The sequence below is a fragment of the Macrobrachium rosenbergii genome, chromosome 40, assembly GCF_040412425.1.
Source record: "Macrobrachium rosenbergii isolate ZJJX-2024 chromosome 40, ASM4041242v1, whole genome shotgun sequence".
Taxonomy (NCBI): domain Eukaryota; kingdom Metazoa; phylum Arthropoda; class Malacostraca; order Decapoda; family Palaemonidae; genus Macrobrachium; species Macrobrachium rosenbergii.
Genome location: NC_089780.1, coordinates 18,994,564 through 19,005,165, shown reverse-complemented (window position 1 = coordinate 19,005,165; position 10,602 = coordinate 18,994,564). Strand labels below are relative to the sequence as shown.

Genomic DNA, 10,602 nt, shown 5'->3' with positions numbered 1-10,602 from the left:
ATTGTCACATCTATTAGCAGAATATTTTAATCCAGAGTTCTATAGTTCAATGCTCTATAGTTCTTGGCTTCTGCATTGCCTCAGTCCCACTTCAATTATCTTTTTTATTTTTTTTTTTATCTAGAGTGTCCTGGAAGAGACCAGAGCATCTATTATGAATCTTCGATTTATAGTTTGCATTATGTTCCAATTCTGCTCATTTCTGGGTTTATTTTTTAAATTTTTTCTTATTCGTTATTTTTTTTTTAGATTTTCAACATCTCGGCTTCTTCAAAAACGTCTTTCTTTTTCCTTCCAGGTTTCATGATAAGTCCTGCAGCCTCTTTCGTGTTATTAATTTTTTTCACTGTTCCTCTGTACTGTAATTTGTTAGTGGCATTTCCTACGTCTCATGCAAAGACTTTTAGAGACTTCTGGAAGGAGCCTATTGTCCTTCTGCCCAATTTTACTGAAACTTTTGGGCGACGTCTCTGTCTCTACATATATCACCTTTAATATTTGCTTGTAGATTTTGATCAGGTTTTTCATCCTACAGAGCTCTTAGACCTGTTTAGAATATATTTCATAATAAAATTATTTTCGTTAGCTTATAAATAAAAAATTAGAACATTTTAGATTTTTTTGTTTTTTCTCATTCCCCAATTCTCGTTCACTGTCATGGAACTTCGGTAGAAGCATATGGAAATTTGTTTTCCTTTGTCTTTCAATTTTTTTTATAATCGTTTTGAAGGTCTGGTGAAATACCTGGGAAATCTTCATATTCTTCCAGAATTTATCAGGGACTTTCTTCTTACCTTTCCGAGTTGAATCACATCTATTGGAAATTTCAATAGAAACTTTGAAGTAAAATTACGTGCTTTATCTATAAATCTATTAAGAAATTTGATTGTAGCTGCATTCAGAAAACGAATTTATTAATATTTTCCATTTTTCATCAGTTTCCTTCAATTCCTCGATTCTATTTGCTGAAAACATAATCCTACTTTTTTCTCCATCAACAAATCCTGAAAACAGGTTACTCACACCTAATGGACCCCGTACGGGGGTAGCACCGTCAGTGCACCTCATGCGGCGCACTGTAGGCATTACTTAAGGTTCTTTGCAGCGTGCCTTCGGCCCCTAGCTGCAACCCCTTTCGTTCCTTTTACTGTACCTCGTTTCATATTCTCGTTCTTCCATCTTACTTTACTCAACCCTCTCTTAACAACTGATTCATGGTGCAACTGCGAAGTTTTCCTCCTGCTACACCTTTCAACCGTTTTACTGTCAATTTCCGTTTCAGCGCTGAATGACCTCATAGGTCCCAGTGCTTGGCCTTTGGCCTAAATTCTATATTCAATGCAATTCAATTCAATCCACACCTACCTGAAAGAGATCACATCGTTCAAATTGCCAAATCCACTTCAGAAAGATTACTGGTTTCGTACTGATGTGATAACCTCTTGTCTTTGTCCACCCTGATAGTTTCACTGTCTTGTAAGTCCTGGATTGGAAAATTGGCTGTGATGTTTAGAAATCAAAGGCATTACTTCTGAAGCAACGGCCACGCCCTTGCCTCGATCCTAGTTCTCTCTCCTGTAGGCGAGGTGCCTTTGTCTTGCTTTGCAGGTGTCTAGATTTAATGAAGAAATTGCTGAACGATCCAAACTACTGAATTTCCCTTTTGAAAATTGTAATTTTGAATAATACAGTTGAAATTGAGGCTCATTTTTCAGGGGTATGCGTGTGTAAAACTGTATTTAGAATCTTAGGGTGCATCCACACTGCAGTAAACACGTCATAAATATATGTAAGCAACTGATATATGTCATAAGCAGTCCTAAAACAGGCCTAAGACCTTAAGTGGGATAATATTATGAAGTACAGGTAAGGACTGCCATGATGTCGTTAACTTGCATTCAACATGTTTGTGATATGTATAATAAGTTACCGACATGTATCTATGACATGTTTTACCGTAGTGTTGACACACATCCAAGAGAATTTGTAGAACCAAGAAAGCTAGAAATGAGGGTGACAGGTCTGTCGACAATAAGGAAGACCAAATATTGTTGATGGAAAAAAATGCAGCGAAATTAACGACAAGCATCCGATTACTAAATGGAATCACGGTGAATATTCCTACTTATTAAATGTTCCTTGTGTCTCTTTTATATGTTAGTTTGATTGAAAACTGTCCTGCCTTAATGTTTTTCGAATTTTCGTCATTATTTGTAAAAGCTTCTGCGAAAATAATATTCAAGCTACTGTAACGTTCTAATAAAACATTTTGGACGATATTTCATACCATGAGATAATTGTAAAGCAATCTAGAGGACGATAAACAATCCAAAGAATAAATATTGAAGTAGAATATTGTAGTAAGCTGCAACTATACCTTTATGTGAGAGACAATCTAAAAAAATAAATTAAAATATAAAGAGATAAATATTGAAATAGAATACTGTAGTATGCTTCAACTATACCTGTATGTGAGAAACAATCTAAAAAATAAATATTGGAATAGAATATTGTAGTAAGGTTCAAATATACCTGTTGTGAGAAACAATCTAAAAAATAAATATTGACATAGAAAATTTAAGTAACCTTCAACTATACCTGTATGTGAGAAACAATATAAAAATAAATACTAAAGTAGAATATTGTAACAAACTTCACCTGTGACAGCATGTGAGAAAATAGTTTACATTTCTGTAAACATATAAGCAAACATTCATACGATTTACACAACAGCGTATGTATATCTATCAATCAAGAATTTGAGTGAGACCCCAAACAGCACTTTCATCATCCCTAAACAGTCAACCCTGAACAAGTTTTCTGTAAGTGTTGCTCCTTCTGGCCTCGCCACAACTTGAAGCACCTCCTCACCTCACCTCACCCCCAAAAAGCCTCACCCACAAAACGACGTGGCCCGGGGTGAGGGCATACAAATGTGGGTGCCGTGTCGACATCCGAACGGCCTAATCAAGCAACATCCTCGGGAGATGGTCACCTACTTAATCCCTGTCCTTGGATATCTCGACTTTTTATCTTCTTCTTCTTTTTTTACTCTGCTACGTCGGGCCTTCTCCATCTTTTTCTTCTTCTTCTCCTTCTTCTTGTTCTTCTCCTTCTTGTTCCTCTTTGCCTGGGAGCTAATCCTGAATACCTGAAGAGCTCGTTCTGGTTTTTTTTTAGAAGGATAGACGAGCATCATCAGCTTAGAGCGACGGAGGTTTTGTGCTCCTGAATTCAAGAAGAAGAAGAAGAAGAAAAAGAGGAAGAAAAATAGACCTAATACCCGAGGAGTATTCTTGGAGAATTTAAAAAGGGGACGACGTCTGGAATGCCTTTGGTTTTGTCGTCTGGAAACTGGTTATTAAACGGTCTTCGTCGCTGGATCTCCCTGGAATATTATTGGTATTTTCTGATTGTCTGATGTTAGGGACTAATGGGTTCGACTTTGAGCAGCTTTTGAAAAGGATAATTCTTCCGTATCAATAACTATTTCCCCTTGCATATTACTGAAGGAGGTGTATTGATGTTCAATAACGCAATAATAAATCTTAAAAATAGTTGAAAATCCTGTTTTAGAGTTACTTCATGCTTAATAAACGGCCTTTAACGTATTTTTTTTTTTTTACTGTTGATTACAAAATATATTGTATGTGTCAGGTGTCATTTGCTAGTAAAATGGATTTGGCTCTATTTCTTCAATAAATCATAAATGAATTTAAATTGATAAAATACTTAGTAGGTTAAGTCCATTTTTTTATATTAACCAACTCCGTAATGAGTAGGTAATACTTTTCATTCAAACGTTTTATCATTTTTTTAATCGAATCCACTGTATTATTAATCCGCATTGGTTTCTTTAAGTTTAATATTGAACATCCTTAGAATGTATTCCATTATTTTATTATAAATCCTTTGATAGTTTTTTTATAATAATTCTGTTCAATCAAAGGCATACGTGCCATGTTAACTTTGTTGTGGGGGTCAGTCATCCCTGTTATTAGATGACTAGAATGACAGAAGAACTCCCCGTAGGCGGATAGTGCCGTCAGCGCACCTCATGCGGTGCACTGTGGGCATTACTTAAGGTTCTTTGCAGCGTTCCTTCGGCCCCCAGCTGCAACCCCTTTCCTTCGTTTTTACTGTACCTCCTTTCATATCCTCTTTCTTCCATCATACTTTCCACCCTCTCCTAACAAATGATTCATAGCGCAACTGCGAGGTTTTCCTCCTGTTACACCTTTCAAACTTTTACTTTCAATTTCCGTTTCAGCGCTGAATGACCTCATTGGTCCAAGTGCTGGCCTTTGGCCTAAATTCTATATTCAATTCAATTCAGTTCGAAAGAGGAACTACGTCTAAACAAAAGTCCATTCTCGAATGACGAACATACTCAATAATTTCCGGATTTTGTGGCCTGACAAAAGAACATTATTTTGTCCCTGCCAGACACAATTTGTGGTAGGAAGATAAGACACTTTCTCCCTGCGAAACGCTCTAATACTCGTCGACTCTGCTGTTGAGATATGATTGTGGAAACAAACTACTGATTTATGGGCGGAAGGAAGAAGTCGTTACCGGCATGCAAAGAATACATTTATTCTTGAACTGTATGCTTGGTAACTGTTAGCTTGAGTGCGTGTTGGTAAATGCAAAGTGCTTAGAAGAGAAGTAGTGAAGACTTATATAGAACTAAACGATTGGTAAAGCTTGTTATGCTAGTTTATATAAGAGTGAAAACGCACAAAAAACAGCAAAACTTGAATAGTATGAGGTGAAAAGCGAACAAAAAAAGTAAATAACAAAAAAGCAAATATTTCTATAGAACTGAATGATTGGTAGAGGTAATTTTGCTAGTTTATGAAAAAGTAAAAACAAAAAAAAAGCAAAGTATGAATAGTAACAGCAAAACGAAAACAGAAAAACTAAATAACCAAAAATACTAAATGGCAAAACGAAAAATCTTTTCTACAAAGACGAATACATGTTCAAAGTTATTTTACTAAATGAGTCAAAAGTAAAGACACAAGAAAGAAAAACCGATTATATAAAGTAACATCATTTTGGATACCATCAACTCATCCCTTTTAAGAGTCACAAGACATAAGAGTAACACTTATGAAGATAATGACGACCATTCCATTTGATATGTCCCTGATAAAGGTACAGTGACGGACAGGGGTAATATTAGGACAGAAAAAACATAAGCGTCTGGACATAGGCCTCCGTATGCAAATGCCTATCCTTTTAGGCCTAGGTTCCATCTAATTTTTTAATGGTTTCGTTTTTTTTGGGGGGAGGGGCTGGTTGCTGTTGGTGAGAGTGAATTTTATATGTATATGTATATGTATATGTACATATATACATGTATTTATGTATATGTGTATATATATATATATGTAACGAGGACAGAATTAACACCCTTTTGAAGGTGTACGTAACGTGCTCCAACGATCTTTAATCATGAAACGGAGGCGTATGAACGTTCGCTCACGGCAACACTTACATCTATTTTTCTCCTCTTTCTCTCTCTCTCTCTCTCTCTCTCTCTCTCTCTCTCTCTCTCTCACCGTGTATCACCTCTCTCTCTCTCTCATCGTTTTCCGAAGTTCACCCACCCGAATCGCACTCATTCTCACCAAATCAACTAAATGGACCATTTAAAGAAACGCAATAGTTTCTACAAAAATAGGTTTATTATTCAAATAACCCAACAAGAAATGAATAAAACAAAGCAAAGATTAAAATGCATAATAAATGCAATATCGAGTTAGATAACTAAACTCTGAACTGTAAAACACTTCTGATTAAAGAAGTCTCACTATGGCTAATAGCCTGAAAATATCCAAACTCACACATACTCCCCAAATCAATAATTAGTCATGTCAAAACCAGTCTACCACATGTTATTCGAAACCGTCCACACTATCCACCGACATCTGTCCACAGACATCTGTCGGAAGAATCAAACATGATAGAAAACTCCCAAAAATACATGAAATGCAAAACACAATAATGGAAAGTGTAAAATGCATAGCCAAGATATGGCAAACGTAACATGACAAAATAATAATATGAAAGAGGTATGAATATTCATATTAAATCTCCCACACCAGTTCAAAAGTTCATAATGATTAGAAAATCATGGTAAAAAATCACAAGTTCAATTTTCTCCCATAAAAACAGAGATTTCAAAGTCTACCTTATCTGCCGTTCAAAGCCTGGATCCTCTCCAAAGCTACGTCTAGACAACTGCAGTTCTATCACGTTAATGAACGATCAAACTCACTTTTAGGGCAGATTTTGGCGTAATCTAGATCAAATTAACGCACGTACTCACGAATATACATAACACTTCGGAAGATCACCTGACCGGCAATATTGCTGAGGAATCAAACTATTTGTTGAACACAAAGATTTTACCTCGAGTCTCTCGACCTAGTTCCATCTGACTCCATAAATTCTTTCATCACATCTTAAAGCATTGAAGCTATGAAATGCATATATGTGTCCTTTAAAACTTGTAGCAGCCATATTTTCTGAAATAGAGCTCGGCCACCACATAAGAGCGTCTCGCTCTCCTTAACGGCAAACCAAAACAAAAGCATATGTATAAAACATAACAAAATAGAGCTATGCTCAATCAGCAATGTCTACTGCACTGCAGCTTTAAGGACTGCTCTCATGACGCACTTCCAAAGTCACTGGGGTTGAGTTCTTAGAGCCTTTACATGTAATCTTACAAACACGAATAAGCTTTACTACCCCCACAACAAGAATTATCAGTAAAATAGCTATTAAGACAATTAAAATTGTCGGCATAATATATTCCTGATACTCGAACATCACGGAATCGTCAATGTCTTCCAACGGTGGAACCGTCATTGGCACCTTGGTTGTAGGTACCTCCACTACCAAATGCTCGTTATGCGTATGACGCATAATTATCTTCTCGAACTGTTGAATACAGCACGGCTAAGTACGAGAAATTCCGTAGACAGGATTCTGCAGGATGAATCGAACTGCTCGGACCCTCGATGAACGAATGTCGTCGACTTGTTGCTCTGGCACATCATTGTAACTGCATACTCCTTGCAAAAACACGGCAGGAAGAGTACTGGTGGACTCAATGTGGTAATCTCGCAGGAACTGTCTAAAGTCACATTCTGTCGGAGTCTGTCTATGAACCAATGATAATTCACAACCACCCACAGACACAACTCGCAACTGGAAAATACTACTGTCACACACACACCTCTCTCTAACTAAAGTACAACTCGTCTTATAATCAACTCCCGAACTTTGATATTGATCTCCCAAAACGAACATGGTCTCTACTCTATCCCATGTCACTACTGAGTCTCCCAAAAACACTCGAAAAAGGTCTAATAACAAAAAGGTTCCACGTTACTGAACCAAACAAAACCACTAATGCAAAAGTAAACACTCACAATGTGAACTAATTCCAAGTTTGTATCTCAGAATAGACACAGTCAACTCACTATTAAGCACAATAACTCTACGGAACTCACTCATAAAAAAAAAATTCTATCCAAACACTAAAAGGTATCATATCTCGTAAAAGACATGAAAGTTCTACTCTGGTTAGCAAACATTTCGCAACACCTGACTAACTCTCAACAAAATAGCAATTGACGTAATGGCAATCGCTCCCATGATCATAACAATTACAATTACTCACAATACAGCTCCCTTAATTTAAAAAAAAAAGAAACTGGAAAAAAAAAATCCAAATACTCAAATACGATCTCCCAACTCGAAAAAAAAGAATCAGACTTGTTCGGTCCGATATACTAAGTATCTCCCAAAAAAAAATCCTAAACAACACACATATTGCGTCAGATGATGAAATACATCATAACACAACAACACACCAACACACGAGTCAAATCTCGTATGAAATTAGCCCATGTCTCAATTCCCAAAATCATTCGAAAGCAAATGACTAAGAACTTCAACATCCAAAATGAACAAGAGACAAAAAAAAAAAATATCATATATATACACAAACATCAACCCACTTATCCCTCTAACTATATACAAACGTTCCATTACATCCCAACTTTCTTTAACTTCGAAATATGGGTCAATTTCGTCACTCCAGTGTTTACATCTTTAACTACAAATCTATTCCCTCTTTTGATCTCTACAATCTCAAAAGGTCCGTGGAACTTCGGACTTAATTTATAATTCAGATCATTCCGAACATTCACTTTAACAAACACTCTATCACCCATCGAAAAAGCTACTCCCCTCGATTTCGCGTTACTTTTCTCTACCATTGCACGCGAACTAAGTTCAAGTTCTTTACTGATACGTGCAAATCTTTCTCTCGCTGTATTTATCAACGAAGTGACCGTAACATCACCCTGAACTCGCTCTGGTAACAAATCAAAAGGTCCTTTCAACTTGTATCCATACAAAGCTTCTGCTGGAGATATCTTAATTGTGTCATTCATCATAGTATTGATACTATATCGCACTTCATCCAAAGATCTGTCCCAATGTGTATCGGAACCTCCCACCGTCATGCGCAAAGCTTCGATTACTTTCCGATTCGCCCTCTCACACAACCCATTCGCTTCAGGTCTATACGGGATTATAGATACTTTCTTTATCCCCAACAAATTAGCAAGACCGTCTAAAGTCTTATTAATAAACTCCCTACCATTGTCTGTGATCAGACATTCAGGAACACCATATCGACAAATTATCCCCTTAAAAAACGCTATAGCAACTTCCTCAGCTGATTTGTATTTCAGTGGGAAAATCTCGACAAAGCGAGTCAACTCATCAACAACTACTAATAAATGTCTATAACCATAAGCGGAGTCTGAGAAGTTACCCAGAATATCCATATGCACTCTCTGAAACGGCCTATGTGGTATGGGATATGAACCCAAACGACACGACACTGTCGTCGCTGGCTTATTCGCATTGCAAATAGCGCACTTCTTCACAAAGGCTTCTACTGCGGAAAACATATTTTTCCAAAAGAACTTTGACCTGACGTTTTCATACGTCTTGTCTACACCCAAATGAGGAGAACCAAATTTACAATGTACAATGTCTAGAACTTGTGGTACTAGACTCTCTGGCACGATGATTTGTGTAATCTCACCCATGCTTCGAGTACTTCGCAAAGTTATACTTAAAACTTTCCTCACCAATAAATTATTCTCCAACTCTAGACCAGAAAAAGGCAACTTATACCCTTTCTTCGGTGAAACTCCCTTAAGAAATGCCTTAGCATCTGACAACAATTTATCTTCATCTTGCTTTTGTTCCAGCAAGCCTATGTCCCAAGTGACATTTTCACCCGTAATATAACACACTGCGTTACTCTCACTATCACGAATAACAATCTCTCCCGAGACTGCCGACTCACTATTTCTCCCCGAAGTATGCACTGTAGGAACGTGTATGTCCTCTACATGCGATCTCTCAGAACTACTAATATCAGAGACATTAGACACCAAATATTTACTCTCTTCTCCCACACAGGATTCGGTGTGTATTTCCTCATCCTCGACCGGAAAATATCTGCTCAATGCATCTGCAACTACATTATGCTTACCTTCAATGTATTTGAGGTTTGCATCAAAATCTCTCAATGTTAGGAACCAACGTGCTCTCTTGGGCGACAAATTTGGCTTATTAAAAGCTCTAACAACGGTTGATGATCTGTAAAAATCTCAACTTTATTTCCCAACAACAACATCTTAAAATGAACAAGGCTAGAGACGACTGCGAAAGCCTCCTTGTCCACAACTGACATCAGCCTTTCGTTACTACCACGTGTTTTGAACTTTCTGCTATAAAAAGCAATTGGGTGTAATTTCCCCTCAAATTTCTGCATCAAACACGCACCTATACCTTCCTGACTCGCGTCAGTCACTAAGGTGAACGGTTGACTAAAATCTGGAAACTTCAAAACTGGTGGGTTCACCAAAGCATTCTTAAGCTTCTCAAAAGCTAATTGTTGACTATCACCCCAAACAAACTTAACGTCTTCTCGTAACAAATCTGTCAATGGAGACGCTATTGTAGAAAAATTCCGCACAAAACGGCGAAAGAAACCCGACATACCTAGGAACGAACGAATCTGTTTCCTGGTTTTGGGAACTGGAAAATTCACAATGGCTTTAACTTTCTCATCATTCACTCTAACTCCCTCTTTAGAGATAATATGTCCTAAATAGACAATTTTTCTCTTCAGAAACTCACATTTGGCCAATTTGACCTTTAACCCAGCGAACCGTAATCGCTTAAGGACTTCTTTTAACACCTTTAGATGTTCTTCAATTGTATCTGTGCATATGAGAATATCATCCATGTACACAAACACCGACTTTCCTAACAAGCCATGAAGTACTGTGTTAACCAGTCTAGTAAATGTTATTGGGGACCCTTGTAATCCAAAAGGCATCCTATTAAACTCGTAATGTCCCTTTGGTACCGAAAATGCTGTATATTTACGGCTACTCTCACAAAGGGGAACCTGTAAAACCCTTGCATAAGATCTATAGATGAATATATATTCTTGCCACCGATCTCAACAAACAAATCAGGCAAACAAGCTAC

At 37.2% G+C, this 10,602-nt stretch overlaps 2 long non-coding RNA genes across 2 annotated transcripts in view; one reads left to right on the top strand and one right to left on the bottom strand.

Annotated features, from left to right (window-relative positions):
* LOC136826209 (uncharacterized) overlaps positions 1–9,121 on the bottom strand; it is a 17,047-nt gene extending 7,926 nt beyond the window's left edge. The window contains exon 1 of the long non-coding RNA XR_010849547.1: positions 6,200–9,121. This is a non-coding gene — a long non-coding RNA (uncharacterized lncRNA). The remainder of the gene's footprint in view (positions 1–6,199) is intronic.
* The window catches only part of LOC136826211 (uncharacterized), a 145,785-nt gene that overhangs the window by 67,694 nt on the left and 67,489 nt on the right, over positions 1–10,602 (top strand). The window lies entirely within an intron of this gene.